This window comes from Lutra lutra, chromosome 9, assembly GCF_902655055.1.
Source record: "Lutra lutra chromosome 9, mLutLut1.2, whole genome shotgun sequence".
Classification (NCBI taxonomy): Eukaryota; Metazoa; Chordata; class Mammalia; order Carnivora; family Mustelidae; genus Lutra; species Lutra lutra.
The window spans coordinates 68,270,526-68,291,192 of NC_062286.1; positions in this window are offsets into that span (position 1 = coordinate 68,270,526).

Sequence of the window (20,667 nt, forward strand, 5' to 3'; positions counted from 1 at the left end):
TGGTAAGTTCAGAAAACCCTGTGCTAAACCGTTAATACATAACATTATCCTTTTTCTGGGACTTCCCAGAATTTTTTTTTTAAGATTTTATTTATTTATTTGACAGAGAAAGACATGGGGAGAGAGGGAACACAAAGAGGGGCAGTGGGAGAGGGAGAAGCAGGCTCCCCGCTGAGCAGGGAGCCAGATGTGGGGCTTGATCCCAGGACCCTGGGGTCATGATCCTAGCCCAAGGCAGACGCCCGACTACTGAGCCACCCAGGCACCCTGGGACTTCCCAGAATTTTAAATAAACTAATGTGCTTTGATTCTGAAGAAGATAATATGATATGCAGTGTTTCCAAACTTATTTGACGACAAAGCACTTTTTTTTTTTTTTTAAGAATTTATTTATTTGACACACACAGAGAGAGATTACAAGTAGGCAGAGAGGCAGGGAGAGAGAGCAGAGACCCCAATGCGGAGCTCCACCCCAGGACCCCGAGATCATGACCTGAGCCGAAGGCAGAGGCTTAACCCACTGAGCCACCCAGGCGCTCCCACGCATTTTTTTTTCAAATGGGAAAACAGTTTAGGAAACACTGATTTCACTCCTTCCACTGTAACAGTCTGCAGTTGTTTCAAACGCCTAGCAAATGTACCTGCATGCTCGCACACAGCACACAAACACAAGTACAGACAAGTGCACGGCTTGTCTCTTGCATCAGAAACTCTCGGGGGGCACCTGTGTGGCTCAGTCCTTGGGCATCTGCCTTGGGTCGGGTCGTGGTCCCAGGGTCCTGGGATGGAGCCCTGCATTGGGCTCCCTGCTCAGCGGGAAGCCTGCTTCTCCCTCTTCCACTCCCCCTGCTTGTATTCCCTCTCTCGCTGTGTTTCTTTCTGTCAAATAAATAAATAAAATCTAAAAGAAAAAAAGAAAAGAAACTCCTGGGATGGCACTTCCTGCTCTTTGGTAGAAAAAGTTGTTCCTTGAGACCAGAAAAACAGATCTGGTTCTCAGATCAAAATAGTAATAAATGACGCAGCAAAATAGAAAACAGAGAAATATATTAATCACTTCAACCTTATGTTCTTTGGGTTTTTTTTAAATTTTAATTTAATTCCAGTGTAGTTAGCATACGGTGTTACATTAGTTTCGGTGTACAATACAGTGATTCAACAGCGCCACACATTACTCAGTGCTCCTTAAGATCATTCCTAATATATTTCACCTATTTCACCAACCCTCTTACCCACCTCCCCTCTGGTAACCCTCTGTTCTCTGTAGTTAAGAGTCTGTTTTTTGGTTTGTCTTTTTTTTTCTTTTGTGCATTTGTTTTGTTCCTTAAAGTCCACATGTGAGTGAAACCATGCGGTATTTGTCTTTCTCTGAATGGCTTATTTTGCTCAGCATAATATCCTCTAGATCCATCCCCATTGTTGCAAATGGCAAGACTTCGTTCTTTTTAGGACTGAATAATATTCCATTGTGTATGTGTATTTCACTTCTTTTTTATCCATTCGTCTACCAATGGACACTTGGGTTGCTTCCATAGTTTGGCTATTGTAAATAATGCTGCAATAAACCGTAGAATGCATATATCTCTTCAAAATACCGTTTTTGTATTCTTTGGGTAAATATCCAGTAGTGCAATTACTGGATCATCTGGTAGTTCTGTTTTTGATTTTTTGAGAAACCCCCATATTGTCTTCCACAGTGGCTGCACCAGTTTGCTTTCCCACCAAGAGTGCACAAGTGTTCCTTTTTCTCCACATCCTCACCAACACTTGCTGTTTCTTGAGTTTTTGGTTTTAGCCATTCTAACAAGTGTGAGGTGTTACCTTACTGTGGTTTCGATTTGCATTCCCTGGTGATGAGTGACATTGGGCATCTTCTCATGTGTCTGTCAGCCATCTGAATGTCTTCTTTGGAGAAATATCTGTTCATGTCTTCTGCACATTTTTAAAATTGGGTTATTTGGTTTTTGTGTGTTTTTTGTGTATTGAGTTATATAAATTCTTTGTATACTCTGGATACTAACCCTTTATCAGATATTTCAGTTGCCAAAATATTGTCCCATTCAGTAGGTTATCTTTGTTTTGTTGTTTCCTTTGCTGTGGAGAAGCTCTTATTCTGATATAGTCCCAATAGTTTATTTTTGCTTTTGTTTCCCTTGCTTCAAAGAAATACTATCTAGAAAGATGTTGTTAAGACTGATGTCAAAGAGATTACTGCTTTTGCTCTCTTCTAGGATTTTTATGGTTTCAGGTCTCACATTTTGGACCATAATCCATTTTCAGTTTATTCTTGTATATGGTGTAAGAACGTGGTCCAGTTTCATTCTTTTGCATATAGATGTCCTATTTTCCCAACACCATTTGTTGAAGAGACTTTTTCCCATTGCAAATTCGTGCCTCCTTGGTCAAAAATTAATTGACCATATAATTGTGGGTTTATTTCTGGGCTTTCCTTTCTGTTCCATTGATCTACATGTCTATTTTTGTGCCAATTCCATACTGTTTTGATTACTACAGTTCTGTAACGTAACTTGAAGTCTGAAATTATGCTACCTCCAATTTTATTTTTATTTTTTTAAGATTGCTTTGGCCAGGGGCGCCTGGGTGGCTCAGTGGGTTAAAGCCTTTGCCTTCTGCTCAGGTCATGATCCCAGGGTCCTGGGATCGAGCCCCGCCTGCTTCCTCCTCTCTCTCCTCCTGCTTCTCTGCCTACTTGTGATCTCTGTCTGTCAAATAAATAAATAAAATCCTAAAAAAAAAAAAGATTGCTTTGGCCATCTTGGGTTTTTTTTTTTTTTTTTTTGATTCCATAAACATTTTAGGATTGTTCTAGTTTGTTCTTTGGATAATACTTTGTGCTTAACCCTCTACCTCCCACATCCACTTATAGGATCAGTGAGCAAATCAAACAGCATCCTAGGCTCTCCCTCTGCTACATGAAGTCCTGCCCACAGCAACCCTCCTGCCCACTTGCTTTCTAGTTTTTGGAGGAACAATGCCTGAACTAATTAATGTATGGACCACCAGATGCCTGGTATGGAGTGTCAGCCTCTCAATTCTGATTCAAAGAAACTTGGACAGACAGTCCTTAAATAGGTATATTCTCCAGGATCTTAAGGATGTTGGCATAAAAATCATTCTTATATTTTTACAGTAGGGAAGGCTCATTCATTAGGATCACCGTTCACTTAGAATGTAGAATTTGGTTTGGGGCTTCTTTAGAATGATTCAAAGAAACTTCCAGAATCACTAGAGGTCAGGGACTATAATTTCTTTTTACGTATGTCTTTTCCCCCAACATTTTATTTTGAAAATTTTCAAACCTTCCAATAGTGAAATAAAAGTGGTACAATTAACATCCATACATTTTTTTACCGAGACCAAATAATTTAACATTTGGTGCATTTGCTTCTGCCTGCCTACCCCCTGCCTCCCTCCATTTTTTTCTCCTTTTCCATATTTTTTTAAAGATTTTTTATTTATTTATTTGACAGACAGAGATCACAAATAGGTAGAGAGGCAGGCAGAGAGATGGGAGGAAGCAGGCTCCCTGCTGAGCAGAGAGCCTGATGCGGAGCTTGATCCCAGGACCCTGGGATCATGACCTGAGCCGAAGGCAAAGGCTTTAACCCACTGAGCCACCCAGGTGACCCCATTCATGTTTTTTTGAAAGTAAAATGAAGACATCAGAAAATTCCACCCTTAAATATTTCACATGCCTCACCTAAAATAAGAACATTCACCTACATAATCACAATACCCTTACCACACCTAAGAAAACTGACATCAATTTAATAGTGTCTTTTGATATACAGTCTGTATTTAAGTTTTCCCAGTGAGGGATTCTCTCAGCACCAGCCTCCAAGGTCCTTACTCGCTCTGCTGGACATGGATGGCAGGAAGGGGGCAGCACAAGGCAAGCAACGGCCCATGTGGGGAAGCCCCAGAATTTGGAGCCCATTTTTGTTGGTATTCCTTTGCTACTAAGTAATACTAGTAAACGGTTAGGAATAATCAAATGACTCGCTTAAACGATTGTGATTTTCACTTTTACTTCCAGCAAATCCATTAGAGGAAAATCAAATCTCCATTATTTATAAGTTAAGAAGCAAACAAAATACTAAGATTTGAATTTAATCCTTGGACGGTCCTCAAATGGGTATGTTCTCTAGGCTCTTTAAGGATATTGGCATAGGGTGCCTGGGTGGCTCAGTGGGTTAAAGCCTCTGCCTTTGGCTCAGGTCATGATCTCAGGGTCCTGGGATCAAGCCCCACATCGGGCTCTCTGCTCAGCAGGGAGCCTGCTTGCGTGCGCCCCGCCCCCCCGCCTGCCTCTCTGACTACTAGTGATCTCTGTCAAATAAATAAATAAAATCTTAAAAAAAAAAAAAGATGCTGGCATAGAAATCATTCTTAGATTTTTGCAGTAGGGGAGGCTTATTCATCAGGATCATCTTTTATCTAGAGTGCAGAATTTGGTTTGGGTTTTTTTTGTTGTTTTTTTTTTTAAGATTTTTTTTTATTTTTATTTATTTGACAGAGAGAGATCACAAGTAGGCAGAGAGGCAGGCAGAGAGAGAGGAAGGGAAGCAGGCTTCCTGCTGAGCAGAGCGAGCCCGAGGTGGGACTCGATCCCAGGACTCTGGGATCATGACCTGAGCCAAAGGCAGCGGCTTAACCCACTGAGCCACCCAGGCACCCCTTGTTGTTGTTTTTTTGTTTGTTTGTTTTGTTTTTGTTTTTTAAGGTGTTTTGCCCAGGATCTAGGAGAGTATGAGACTGTGTTCTTTTTTTGTCTGTGAAGGTGGAGTTCCCATGATTATCAGCAGGACCTCAGCCGCTTGACAGCAGGCCAGACTCTCCCAATCTGCTAGTGTAGAAAGTCATTCTCTGTAACATATACTTGTTTCTTTTCATCCTTCTAGATTCATCATTCTTTCCCACCACTCTGTTTACCACTGACCACTCCACCACTGGCTGTTCTCTATTAACTTAGGACTTTGATTTCTCTTGAAAGTAACAACCCATTAGGACTTGTCCCAGTTGAACATTCTGGGTCAGATTTGGGGGTTTTAAATCTTTAGAGCTCACCAAAAAAAAAAAAAAAAAAAAAAATGTAACTGAACAAAGAAAAATAGGTATGCTGTCATTAGAGCTTCCTATATAATGGAAAAGGAAGATAATGTGTCAGCTTCACATGGCTTGCCATTGTTGTGGTCTCTGTCTGGGAAGGTAATGCTCTTAGTGATTAGTTCTCAAGAGAGACATCATTCGCAAACTGACCCCTGGCATGTGGCAGCAAGAGTCCACACTTGTGTTAGCATCAATAACCGTATGAGGAGATCCTGGTGGTGTAAAGACATGGGCAGCTGTTGCCTTGACAACACAGCATGCCAGTCTCTGGTTCCCTGAGAAGACTGTGATTACTTATCAGTCCTACATAATGAACTTGGGTTTTGCTTACAAGACAAAGAATGTAAACCTACAACTCAATTACCGAAAGTTTGTCAGTACCAGAAAATTTCACCTATATTCAGGCTGCAAATACAGAAAACAAACTTGAAGACATGAAATGCCAATGATAATGTGGAATGGTAGGCTTAAAACTTGATTACTGGGGACAAAGCATTCCATTTTAATACAAGATACTTCTACTAGGAAAGAATTATACAAATTATGCATCCTAACATAAGACAGGAATAAGGAAAACTGATTCAGCTCCATCATTAGAGATCCTTTAAAGCCATATCCCTGTACCTAATTACTGTTGGATTAGGGTTAGGACTCAGGTAGAAGAGCATCAGGCCAGACCAAGGCAGAGTTTGAGCATTGGGAAGGGTTTGTGAGACTCTTGTGATTTCGTCCATGAAGCAAGCAGAGACTTGTAAAGGACTCACGCTTCAGGACTTGCTCTCTTACAGATCTTGCAACAGTGACCGCCCTGTGAAGGAGCCCAAGAGAGCTTCCTGGAAGATGGGACACACAAAGCCTAATCTTCCCTGTTGCCTCAGCTGAGAGCCAGCCAACCATTGGTCACTAAAGTTTGCATCCCTGCTCATCCAGTGACTACCCACCAACTGACAGCCACGTCACACCCATCAGTGAGTGAAATGTGCTGAGCTAAGTCACGACCCAAGGAATCCAATCAGGTCATCAGATAGGGGCAAGTGTAAGCAGAAACAGAAATTCTCTCCTGCCAGGTATACACTGGATGATGCAGTATATAAAATTAAAAATGTACCAGGCTGGGGCGCCTGGGTGGCTCAGTGGGTTGGGCCACTGCCTTCGGCTCAGGTCATGATCTTGGAGTCCTGGGATCGAGCCCCGCATCGGGCTCTCTGCTCGGCGGGGAGCCTGCTTCCTCCTCTCTCTCTGCCTGCCTCTCTGCCTACTTGTGATCTCTCTGTCAAATAAATAAATAAAATCTTAAAAAAAAAATGTACCAGGCTCTTTTTTTTTTTTAATGATGGGAATCATTTGAGATAGAACTTACCAGAATTCCTGTGCTTCTAGGGCACAAACTACAGCAGTGCAGTAAACAGAACTGAGGAGTCACATGTATGTAGCTGCTCCAAGATACCAATATCAATGAGGAGAGCAGGAAATTCAAATCTGCCACGACCAAGAAGACACTAAGGACGGTTGGTAACTACAGTAATCAACTCAAAGTGCACTAAGTTTTACATTTTGAGATGTAAGATTTAGGACTATCATTGTTCAAGAAAATTTGAAAGACCCTGAAATCCTTTAAGTCACATATGAAATGTGATGGAGGGTGTCCCAAATTTGACAAACTTGTACACTTCGGATGCCATTACTAAAATGCCATAAAAATGAAATAAACTTTTTTTAAGGTTTAAACAAAACAAATTTGGATCATGTAAGAGGAAATACTGCATTCTCTTCAAGATTACAAAATCTCTCTAATGCTATTGTCTTAAGAAGAGGACATCAAAGAAAATGCATCCCAAAAAGTAGGAGCAAAAACTGCCATAAAGATATATAAGGCAGGAAAGAAAACAAAAAAAATAGCTGATTTGGAAATATTTGTCAGCTTTTCAAAATTCATGGTTTGGTATGATTTTTTTTCTCATTCTAATTAAATATTCACATTTGAACTTCCTTTTGCATTTGTAATCTTGCATTCCTTTTCTTTTTTTTTTCTTAAATATTTAATTTATTTATTTGAGAGACAATGAGAGAGGAGAAGGTCAGAGAGAGAAGCAGACTCCCCATGGAGCTGGGAGCCCAATGCGGGACTCCATTCTGGGACTCCAGGATCATGACCTGAGCTGAAAGCAGTTGCTTAACCAACTGAGCCACCCAGGTGCCCTTGCATTCCTTTTCTTAAAGGAGAACTCTCCAATTGTATAAGCTTTGAAGTCACTCCAAACCTAAACCTGGATCTGCCCATGGTTAGATGGGAATCATTTGACATAATCTCAACACTATCATCAAGGAGTTCCTGTCTTTCCATCTCTCTGCTCTGATATCTATGGTATCAGCATCATCTTAATTCTGGCTTCCTTCTTTGTGACAAAATGAGTGCAGCAGTTCCAACTTCCCATCTGCATTTCACTTCAGCCAGAAGGAGAATGACCAATTTCATTAAAAAAAAAAAAAAAAAAAGAGAAACCTTTCTCTCAAAAAAAGCAGAAACCTTTTTAAAACAGAAGTCACTAGTTATAAGCCTGAATTGGTCATCTGCCCTTTTTTCTGAATCACCGATTGACTTAGGTTTAGATTACCTGAACAAACTCCCTGTATCGAGGTGATGGGACTACTGGAAGGGGTCAGTCTCCTCCTCAAGCCTCTGGACTGCTGCATGGTGAAGGTGAAAAGGATGATGGAGGGGTGCCTGGGTGGCTCAGTGGGTTAAGCCTCTGCCTTCGGCTCAGGTCATGATCTCAGGGTCCTGGGATGGAGCCCCGCATGGGGCTCTCTGCTCAGCAGGGAGCCTGCTTCCCCCCTTTCTCTCTGTCTGCCTCTCTGACTACTTGTGATCTCTCTCTCTCTCTCTGTCAAATAAATAAATAAAATATTTTTTTAAAAAAAGGATGATGGAGAGACAAACACAATGTCTAGCAGAAGGAAGACATGAGAAGTGTGATGTGGTAACTCATGCACTTCACAACCATCTCCCTAGAACACACCATGAACTGAATTCTATCTCAAGTGTCAGACGAGGGAAACAAAGGTGAGTAAGAACTAGAGAGTCCCCAGCTTGTCCTCCTTGTCCTTGGGCAGGTTCTTCATTTTAAAAGTCCATTTGGGGCCCAAAAATAAGAAAAATAAAATAAATATATAAAAGACCATTTTGGAGTTTGGGATAGTTGATTTTGATACTATAAAGTGAATTTATAAACTACAGTGAGGGACTCCTGGGTGGCTCAGTTGGTTAAGCATCTGCCTTCACCTCAGATCTTGATCCCAGGGTCCTGGGATTGAGCCCCGCATTGGGCTCTCTGCTCAGCGGGGAGACTGCTTCCTCCTCTCGCTGCCTGCCTCTCTGCCTACTTGTGATCTCTGACTGTCAAACAAATAAATAAATAAAAATCTTTAAAAAAAATATTTTGTTTACCTATTTATTTATTTGAGAGAGAACGTGCTCACATATGCACCCAGGCTTGAGCAGGGGGAGGGGCAAAGGGACTAGTAGACTCTGTACTAAGCCCATAGACATTGTGGGGCTTGAACTCATGAACGTGAGATCATGACCTGAGCCAAAATCAAGAGTTGGAAGCTTGGGCGCCTGGGTGGCTCAGTGGGTTAAGCTGCTGCCTTCGGCTCAGGTCATGATCTCAGGGTCCTGGGATCGAGCCCCGCATCGGGCTCTCTGCTCAGCATGGAGCCTGCTTCCTCCTCTCTCTCTGCCTGCCTCTCTGCCTGCTTGTGATCTCTGTCTGTCAAATAAATAAATAAAATCTTTAAAAAAAAAAAAAAGAGCTGGAAGCTTAACCTACTGAGCTACCCAGGCACCCCTTGAATTTTCGCTTTCAGCCAGGGTTTGTTATCAGTGATTACTTCCAATCTGGGTGAGAGGCAGTAGGTACTATTACGTATGCACTTTGACCTGTGGGACTTCTCTCAGACATCAATTCTCTTGTAGAACAACATACTTCCCTGTGTCAGAGACGAGAGAGAAAGCTCAATAGTTACTGCTTCGGTAGGCTGAGGGAGTTTACACAGAACACACTCCTAGTCCAGCATTGCATGACTTTGTCTCTTAGGTGAAATGGTACAAGGGAAAGAACGTTAGTCCAAGGAGCCAGAAGACTTGGTTTCTTTTCCCAATCCTGCTACTGATTTACCAGACACCTTGGGAAAGTCACAGCCTCTCCGAGCCTTAGTTTACTGGGAACATAGATCATTTAGATCATTTCCCTGTCCTATACTTTTCCAGGCTCCTTGAAGCCATTGCTTACTTTGCAGGATGAGTTTGCTGGGCACTCTGATGGTCACTGTATCCTCATGAGCCATTTCTCTGTATCACCACCACTTCCTCTGCTCAGAAGCCTCTCTTCCTTGGCTCACTTTGTGCTTGTCAATAGTTATTTGCCCACCTCCAGCAGCCAAGCTGCAATATTCCATGCACTGAGAATTGTTGAGCCTCTGTTACTGACTCTGCAATTAGCCTTGAACTCATTCATTTCACAAATATTTATTGAGCACCTATTATGTGCCAGGCACAGAGTTAGGGATAAAATGTTGAGCAAAAAATCACTTTGCCCTTATGGAGCAAACAGTGGATAGATTCACCAAGGAGCTTATGAGAGTAAAGGGAAGTCATAAATCTAGGTCTTTTGTCCTTTAAATTCACAGCTGAGCTAAGTTAGCTTAGGTGAATCTACAACTTCCTCTAACTCTTAAAATCTCTAATTTGCTTTGACTTTGTTGTATTTTGTGAAAATTCATCTTAATTTTTGACAAGAAAGAAAACCAAGACACAGAATATAGTGAATTAAAAAGTAACTCAAAGGGGTGCCTGGGTGGCTCAGTGGGTTAAGTCTCTGCCTTCAGCTCGGGTCATGATCTCAGGGTCCTAGGATTAAGCTCCTCATCGGGCTCTCTGCTTAGCAGGGAGCCTGCTTCCTCCTCTTTCTCTTTCTGCCTGCCTCTCTACCTACTTGTGATCTCTCTGTCAGATAAATAAATAAAATCTTTAAAAAAAAAAAGTAACTCACAATGAGGATAGAGTGTATTAGCTTTGTCTATAAAGGAAAGTACATTATTAAAAGCCATATGTGTATTGAAATACACATATATATGTATGTGTATATGTGTGCTTAGTAAAATTAAATATTGTTGTTTTGGGGCGCCTGGGTGGCTCAGTAGGTTAAGCCACTGCCTTTGGCTCAGGTCATGATCTCAGGGTCCTGGGATCGAGGCCCGAGTCGGGCTCTCTGCTCAGCAGGGAGCCTGCTTCCCTCTCTCTCTCTCTCTCTGCCTGCCTCTCTGTCTACTTGTGATCTCTCTCTGTCAAATAAATAAATAAATCTTTAAAAAAAAATATTGTTGTTTTGCTTTCTTTTTTTTTTTTTAAGTAAGCTTAGCACTCAGCGTAGAGCCCAGTGTGGGGCTTGAACTCATTTGAGATCAAGACCTGAGCTGATATCAAGAGTCAATGCTTAACCAACTGAGCCACCCAGGAACCCCAAAATTAAACACTGTTTTATTTCCAAATAACACATAACTAGAAGACCCTAAAAATCCAGGTTCAGGTTTAGAGGTAAATAGAAAGAGTTTCTAGAAATAGTTAAATCTTCATACTCAGACATAAAATCACTAAGGCAACTTTCAGGACTGAATACAGGGCAACTACTAAGTGCTATCTTTTTCATACTCCATGGGAGCCATATTTGATTACAGGTAAAGGACACTGGTCTGTGTACCAGCCCCACTCCAGCGTAGCCTTATGCCTCTCTACCCTCTTTCTCTCCTTCCTTGACTCATCTCCAGGCCCACCAGTTCTTTCTCCAAGGCACTCTGGTTTTTTTCCTACTGGAAAACACAAACTTGAATCTTGCAACTTAATTTCTCTAAAAGAACCTACTAAGCTTCTAGACTAGTTAATATTTTCTATATTCAGTATATGAAAAAAAGATGGTTTGACCTTTGTAGTACATTACTGGCTGGGTAGATGATTTAGAGCATGGGACTAAGCGACATGATTTAGTGGAACGGGCTTCTAGTCCTGTTGCTACCAGTAGAACGACCTCCTCCAAGCCACTATTCTGCAATCTGCAAAATAAGGGAATCAGATCAGATGTGTTATTTTTTCTTTGCTAATTACAAAAGTCATCAGTGCATATATTCTTCATATCGATTTTTAATATAATACAGATAAGTTTGAAAACCACTGAATTTCCCCCATTTTCTCAGCTCTAGTTCCTTTTCATCTCCCTATAATTATCTCTTTCTTATATCTCATTCCATAACTCTTTCCTCAAATTTATATAAGCTCCTTACCAGGTTTAATATTTTATATAAAAAACTAAGCAGCCTTTGTGCAAAGAAATAAGAGCTTAACTTGTGTTTAAATGTAGGAGTTTCCAGATGGGAACATTTTCATTGCTAGGCCCTGGTGAATGTTGAAGAAAGATTGTTGCATCTAAAATCAAAACAGCGGGGTGCCTGGGTGGCTCTGTTGATTGAGTGACTGCCTTGGGCTCAGGTCATGATCCTGGACTTCTGGGATCGAGTCCCGCATCGGGCTCCCGGCTCCTTCCGGAGTCTGCTTCTCCCTCTGACCTTCTCCTCTCTCATGCTCTCTCTCACTCATTCTCTCTCAAATAAATAAATACAATCTTAAAAGAAAAAAAAATAAAAATATATAAAATAAAATCAAAACAGGGAGCCCTGGGTGGCTGAGTCCATTAAGCATCTGACTTTGGCTTGGGTGGTGATCCCAGAGTCTTGGGATCCAGTCCTGCATTAGGCTGCTTGCTCAGGGGGGAGCCTGCTTCTTCTTCTGCTTGTGCCCACTCTCTCCCTCTCTCTCTCTCTCTCTGACAAATAAATAAATAAAATGTTTAAAAATAAAATAAAATGTTTGGCTCTTCTTTAAAAAAGTATATTTTAAAAATATAATAAAATCAAAAAACTTATGGGGAACCTGGGTCAGTTAAGCCACCAGTTCTTGATTTTGGCTCAGGTCATGATCTCATCAGGGTCCTGTGATTGAGCCCTGAGTTGAGCTCCACGTTCAGCATGGAGTCTCCTTGAGATTCTTTCTCCCTTTGCTCTTCCCCCTCTCTTATGCTCTTTGTCTCTCTCAAATAAATAAAATCTCTTTTTTAACATTTTATTTATTTGAGAGAGACAAAGATATGAGAGCATGAGTGGGAAGGAGGGGAAGAAGCAGACTTCCCACTGAGCAGTTTGCCCAATGCAAAGCTCAATCCCAGGACCCTGGGATCATGACCTGAGCCGAAGGCAGAGGTCTTAACCCACTGAGCCACCCAAGCGCCCCAAGTAAAAACATTTTAAAAATGCAAAACTAACAATATATGCTACAAGGAACTCACAAAATATATATGTTAATAAAAAGGAGAAATGACATGAAAAGAAAAAGAAAACATTAATGACATTTTAAACCTTTAGTTGTATAAAAGTTTAGGAAAAGGAAATTTCTAGAAGTAGATACTATGTCATTTTACTATTAAGAATTATTTTTATCAGCCCCATTATTAATGCTATTAATAGCCTAATTAGTCTGTCAGGCACACACTGTCCACTGACAAGCTATATCTAGAACTCTGTAATTTGTCTAAATTAACAATGACTTTCCTGAAGTTTTTCAGTCTCTGGGACCAAGAAGAAAATGGGAAGAATAGGTCTTTGTGTTAATTTTTTTGTCAACTTGACCAGACCAATGTCCAGATATGTGGTCAAATATATTCTAGATGTTCCTGTGAGAGTATTTTTGGATGAAATAAAGATTTGAATTGGTGGACTTTGAACAAAGCAGATTATTCCCCATAATGTTGGGGGAGGTGTCCAAATAGCTGAAGGCCTGGATAAAACAAAAGACCAACTTCCTCTGAGCAAGAGGGAATTGCGCAAAAGACAGCCTTCAGATATGAACTGCAATTTCTGCTTATCCCTGGATCTCCTGCCTCCTGGCCCTCCTGGTCCAAAACCCTGCAGATTTTGGACTTGCCAGACTCCAAGATCATGTGAGTTCATTCTTTATATTCAATCAATCAGTCAATCAATCTACCAATCTACCAGTCTCGTTGGTTCTGTTTCTTTGGAGAACCCAATACAGCTCCCTCCCCCCATATAAAATGGATATATAATTCTTTTTTTTTTTTAAGATTTATTTATTTATTTATTTATTTATTTGACAGATCACAAGCAGGCAGAGAGAGAGAGAGAGAGGGAAGCAGGCTCCCCGCTGAGCAGAGAGCCCGATGCGGGGCTCGATCCCAGGACCCTGAGACCACGACCTGAGCCGAAAGCAGAGGCTTTAACCCATTGAGCCACCCAGGCGCCCTGGATATATAATTCTTATATCATACAATTCACCCATTTAAATGTACGATTCTATAATTTTCAGTATATTTACAAAATTGTGTAGCCATCACCATAATCAATTTTAGAACACATTCATCACAAATTTAGAACACATTCATCAACACATCATCACATTTTAGAAACTTCATACACGTTAGCACTGAACTTTTTTATTAGTTCTTTGAGTTTTCCATAGATGCTTTTAGATTTTCTATATGCAAGATTTTATCATCTGTAAATAGGATATTTTTACGTCTTCCTTTATAATCAGGATGCTTCTCATTTCTTTTTCTTGCCTAATCACTCTGGCTTGAGCCTCCAGTACAATGTCAAATAAAAGTAGTGAGAGCAGACATCCTTGTTTTGTTTCTAACCTTAAGGTAACGTTTTCAGTTTTTCGCCCGTTTAGTATGATATTAGCTATGGGTTTTTGTAGATAACTTTTATTAGGTTGAGAAAATTCCTTCCCTATCCTAGTTTATGAGTGTTTTTACCATGAAGTCATGTGGGATTTGCCAAGCAAAGAATAGCTTATTTGGGGGTGGGGGTCAGAAGGAGAGAGAGAGAGAAAGAATTTTCAGCAGGCTCCATGCCCAGCTTAGAGCCTGATGTGGGATTCAATTCAATAACCCTGAGATTATGAAAGCAAGGGTCAGACACTTAACCAACTGAGTCACCCTGGAGCCCCTGAATAGGTTTTTTTTTTTTTTTTTTAAAGATTTTATTTATTTATTTGACAGAGAGAGATCACAAGTAGACGGAGAGGCAGGCAGAGAGAGAGAGAGAGGGAAGCAGGCTCCCTGCCGAGCAGAGAGCCCGACGCGGGCCTCGATCCCAGGACCCTGAGATCATGACCTGAGCCGAAGGCAGCGGCTTAACCCACTGAGCCACCCAGGCACCCGCCCTGAATAGGTTTTGAAAGTAACTTGAATTTTGTTTTCACTTAGCTATCACTTAAAATTAGAGTATAGTTTGTAAAGTAACTAGAATTATAAAAAAGGTTTCTCTGAAATTCACAGGGATTAATTGGTACAGTTTTCACCAATTCTGGAACAATATACTATTTCAGACAGATATTAACATATACAATTAAATCACATTAGAACTGAGTATACATAAAAGAACTGAGTAAGTGGAGAACCATCGTGGCTTCTAGAAGCACAATATATAATGGAGAGGAGCAGAAGGTAGTGTACTCTGATTCCATGTAAGTTTAATTCTCATGAAACCACTTAACTCATGTTTGACTTCAATTTAATTATTTGATTTTTTTAAAAGATTTTATTTATTTACTTATTTGACAGACAGAGATCACAAGTAGGCAGAGAGGTAGCAGAGAGAGAGGAAGGGAAGCAGGCTCCCTGTGGAGCAAAGGGCCCGATGGGGGGCAAGATCTCAGGACCCTGGGATCATGACCCGAGCTGAAAGCAAAGGCTTAACCCTCTGAGCCACCCAGGCACCCCTCTTATTTGATTTTTTAAAGATTTTATGTTTAAGTAATCTCTACACCCAACATGGGGCTCGAACTCACAACCCTGAGATCAAGAGTTAGCATGCTGCAATGACTGAGTCAGCCAGGTGCCCCTGACTTTATTTTAAATCACTGCAATGATTTAACTTGTATTAGGATTTCAGAATCCTCATTATAAAACATTTTGTTGATTATCACTGGACACTTGCAGATTCCAAATGCATTTTTTCTTTTTTTTTTTTTTTAAGATTTTACTTATTTATTTGACAGACAGAGATCACAAGTAGACAGAGGCAGGCAGAGAGAGAAAGAAGGAGGCAGGCTCCCTGCTGAGCAGAGAGCCCGATGCGGGACTCGAACCCAGGACCCTGGGATCATGACCTGAGTGGAAGGCAGAGGCTTTAACCCACTGAGCCACCCAGGTGCCCCCAAAATGCATTTTTTCTTAAAAGTAAAACATCTTGAGCTTTAACTTATCCCCATATAAGTACTCTAAATTAATTATTCCTAGCACAATCTGTTCTATGTTTTGTTAAAATCTGCATATTTTAGCAATCACTGTTTTTATTTTTTTAAAAGATTTTATCCATTCATTTGAGAGAAAGAGAGAGTGAGAGAGAGCATGAGAGGGGAGAAGGTCAGAGGGAGAAGCAGACTCCTCATGGAGCTGGGAGCCGGATGCGGGACTCAGTCTCAGGACTCCAGGATCACGACCTGAGCTGAAGGCAGTCACTTAGCCAACTGAGCCACCCAGGTGCCTGCAATCACTGTTTTAGACACATATAACTTGCTAACTACAATAATCACATACCTCAGTTCAAAACCTTAGTGGCCTGCATGCATATTCATCAACTGGTCATCTCTAGTGTGTTTTTAAGTATGGTGGCCATACAAAAATCTTTCCATTTATCCCAAATTTGGTTTCACTTGGGCAGTGGGAGATGTTTATACAAGTTCTTGGGAAAGTTGGGGAGTAGGGAATGTCATACTAATTATCCTCATATATGACAAAACTGAAACACATAATGTCCTGCTTTGGTTCTAGATATTCCTCATCTCTCTGATTACCAGCAATGGGCATATTTTGATGCTGACCAGTTACTATCAGGGAATCTATAGTTGGCAATGGCAAACAGCGCAAAATGGGATCCTAAGTCAGAAATAAGCTGATTTCTGACTTCTGAAACTCCAAGTGACTCTGAAGCAGGAACTACATCTTGGCAATCCCCTATACCCCCTGCAAAAATACAACCCATGTTAAATAACAGGCATAAAAAGCCACCTATTTGTTTAAAACATAAAATAACTTATATTATGACTCAATAAGAATTGCCATTTTGCATAACCCCTTAGCTAATAAGAAAAGTCACCATTAAATACCAAGTTTATTTCAATTTGCTTAAAGTATTTCATAGATATTCCTGTCAAGGTTGAACAGATTACTCCTGATCCCCAATATGTGCCGTTGATCAATATTTGGTTAATTGTTCTAATTCAGTTGTTTTCTTCCACAGAACAAAGCAATAGCAAAACACTCCTTCATTAGAAATCTATTCCTACTTACTAAAACTGGCCAGACTTGCTTAAATATGCCCCATCTACATGGCTATATCTTGTGCTCTTTATATATTACAAATAATGTATTATCAGTTACACCAAACAAGGATATTTAAAATAAAAATTCATTATACCACCTAAAATGGCTGTATCAATAAATACATGTACCAGCAGCCTCCTCAAATAGCCAGTGTAAGAGGCTTTATTACTTTATTAATGACCACTAAATAATGTGTCCTTTGGGATACTGAGAGCACATGTAACAGAAAAGAACTAGCAAAAACAAGGAGAGAACATTTATTATAAGGACACAGATGTGTCATAGACTCTAATGTCAGGAATTCAACCAGGCCCCAGAAAAGAACTGGAAATAAGAACTGAAAAGCCATCAGAATGCGGGTGGTTTTCTTCTTTGTACCTGGACTAACCTCCTCTTCTGGCAGAATAGTCTCTTTTGATCCATGTAAGAGGAACGGAGTGGCCAGTTCATAGGTATCATAGCCAGACTGACTCTATTCCTTTATTCAAATTTCTAGAGAGAAAATCTCACTGGCCGAAAGTGCTCTTCCCTCCATCTGTGGCCTTTTGCCAGGTGGGAATCCTCTTACTTCCCACTGATGGCTTGCTAGTGCACCGTGTAAACATATCAATAAGTATGGGACACTTTGCATAAGAAAAAATAAATCACTTTTTTAAAAAATCACTTTCAGATATAAATGCAAAGTTGAGATGCTTTAAAAAATTTTTAGCTACTGTTATCACAGACTTTCCCTCTTAGTAATGAATAATTCGCTAGACTGAGTTCTAGGAATACCTGAAACCCCCCTCCAGCCTTTTTTTTTTCTATCAGATAACAATTCATACTAAGTAGGCTCTCTCTCTAAATATATTCTCCTAGTCTCATCTTTCAACATTATCTGCTAAATTTAACCACAGATGCTTTTTTCCCATAAATGGTCTTAAGCAAAGCTATCCTAAAGAGGGGAAATGCACAACGCAAGATAGAATTTAATCCAGATTTTATTTCTGATTTTCTCTCTGACACTGGAGAACTTATTTCAGCTTCTTGTTCTGTAAATTTTCTACACTGGCAATGCCTCACGGTGCTGTAGGAAGAAAATAAAACGTGAAGATTGAGCAAAAGTTAAAATTGCCATGATTGTTGATATTGCTGTTAGTAGCATTGATCTGTTTACAGGAACACAGACATCATTCGCCCTAAACTTCGCTTCCAAAAATTCTAACTTTAGGGCTTCATGTAAGTTAATAATACCTATATTTGCATAATGCTTTATAGTTGATAAATAACGTATGTAAATGTTGTTCATTTAATACTCACTGTTACATAACAAAGGTGCTACCATCTGAGGAGACAGACTCTGAGATGTCAAGTGATTTGCCCAACTTCACACAACTGGTAATAAACCTAGGATTCAAAAGCTGAGATTCAAACCCTATATTTTGACCCCAGGGCCAGTATTTCCCCTTTATTGTAATAGAGATTGTCTTATTTTTTTAAAGATTTATTTATTTATTTTAGAGAGTGGGTGTGTTGGGGAAGGGCAGGAAGAGAAGGAGAGAAAGTCTCAAGCAGACTCTACGCTGAGCGCAGAGCCCAATGTAGGACTCGAGCCCATGACCCATAAGACCACAACCTGAGCTGAAACCAAGAATCAGACGCTTAACCAACTGCACTACCCAGGCACCCCTTGTATAATGTTTTAAAAAGCTTCTAATCCTAGGCTCACCTGGCTGTCACAGTCAATAGAGCATGTAACTTTTGATCTCAGGGTTGTGAGTTTGAGCCCCACATTGGGTGTAGAGTTAACGTAATTAAAAAAAAAAAAAAAAGAAAGAAACCTTCTGATCCTATTTCTCACCCTAAATTATAGGATTCATATGGAAGAATCCACTGAAAAATGTTAGACTAACTTTTCCAGATTGATCAGAGATCCTGATGACTTTTCTCAACCGGTTAAATTTCCAATTCCTTAACTACTTTAAATCCTCACTCTACTAATTCACTAACTCATTTGTCTATACTTTTATCACTATAAGACTATTTAACATGATGTCTTCAATTTCAAAACAATATAATACATTCTGGATTGATAGCAGTTAGGGAACATAGAATAAAGGAGAGGAACAAATGGTAAGTTACATGATTTTGTGGCACAGTGATTTGGCATGGGCCCAGTAACATATTAGTGGGTTCAGATTAGGATTTCTAAATGTGGACCTCAATTCTCTTATGTATAAATTGGGGTCAGCAATACCTATTTTACATGATTAGAATGAGAATTAAATAAATATATGGTGTGGGAGGGGCATATAAAAATATATTTATTAGTGGTTGACAGAGTAATTGATACAAAATAAGTGTATAATAAATTGTAATTTTATTATTTTGGTTGAGGAAAGTTGTCAATCAGTCAAGTTTGGAAGAGGTATAAAAAACAGCTTGACCCCCATTGAGGAGGTTATGAATACCAGTAAGAAACACCAGCCTCTCAATTTCCAGATGTCAGGTCATGGTGTAAGGGCTGATGCTAGTGGACTTTATAAATTCATTCAACTGAGGATGTACAAACAAGCCCAGAAGGGCATTTAAGCAACGTCCTTAAACAGAAAACAAAATTTAGAGTTTTCTCATGAATGGAGATGCTGCATATCACTTTCCAGCTACCACCTGTTAAATGTTTTATTCACCAGTTATGTGTAAGAAGCAAAGCCCATGCACAACAGATGGCAGCCTAATTCTGGCTTCTCTAAAAAGGTTTTCCTCCTACTCATAAGAGCCCAAGGATATACTGATGTGAGTGTTGCAGATGAATCCTCAGCACTACTACTTAACAGTGAGACTCAGAGACCAACTGTGTTTCTCCTTATGGGTGATAGCCAAGCATTGAAACATTGTCTGAATTCAGAGTCTCGATCTGAAATCAATTTATGTGCAATTCATTATCCAACTCCAACAAGTTTATGCATGTATATAAAGCATAGAAGGATGAAAAAATAATTTTGACCAACCATTACATCCTTGGTAGGGATCAAGGCTTTAAACAAAGTAGTTGAAAAAAAAAAAAAAAACCAAAGTAGTTGAAGCTAGAATCAACACTGGCTCAGGAAGCAGAAAACTGAGGATTACCTTTGATGCTTTCTCTTTTCCTTAACCTCCCCCACATCTAATCATAGCAGCTCAATTCTCAGGTCCATGCACTTCTCCATATCTCCACTGCAAGACCCCCTTGTTCTAAACCAACACTTATTTCGTGGTTTCCCTACATTTAATTTAGACCTTCTTCATTGCAGTCTGAAAGATTTTTCCAAAATGCAAACTCGATCTGTCACTGCCACTGCTCTATTCCTGCTGCTTCAAAGTTTTAAATAGCCTCCCTTTGTTTCTGTGGTAAAGGTCAAAACATTGAGCCAGGTCATTAAGGCGCAAGGTTCTTAGTTACTACCCTGTACTTAGTTACCAGATTTCTTAGTTACCAACAACAGAAATAGCTTATGGCCCACTTAAAGAGCAAAGAAATTTATTAAAAGGAGATTGCCTCTTGCAAGAAATTGACTCTGGTCTATTTAGGCAACAAAGAAATTAATAAAAGGATGTGAGCCACCTGCAAGGCTGAGGGCCAAGCTGAGGAAATGGATGCCACAAGCTTGCACTGCCAATCCCCTGGAAAGCACTGCCCAAATCACAGCCATACCTGCCAAGAGAAGAAAATTCTTCACTGTTCTGCTTCTGGCTCCAGATCTAAAATGGGGTGGGTGTTCTTGATTGGCTGTGATTACACCTAGCCACCTGGAGGTGAGCTTCTATAATGGGAAGCCAGCCAGCCTCCCACCAATACTCCTAAAGTGGGAATTCCCCAAACACAAGAAGGAGTTTCAAATGTGGAGCAGCCAAAATAAGAAGAAGAAGAAGAAGAAGAAGAAGAAGAAGAAGAAGAAGAAGAAGAAGAAGAAGGAGAAGAAGGAGAAGAAGGAGAAGAAGGAGAAGAAGGAGAAGAAGGAGAAGAAGGAGAAGAAGGAGAAGAAGGAGAAGAAGGAGAAGAAGGAGAAGAAGGAGAAGAAGGAGAAGAAGGAGAAGAAGGAGAAGAAGGAGAAGAAGGAGAAGA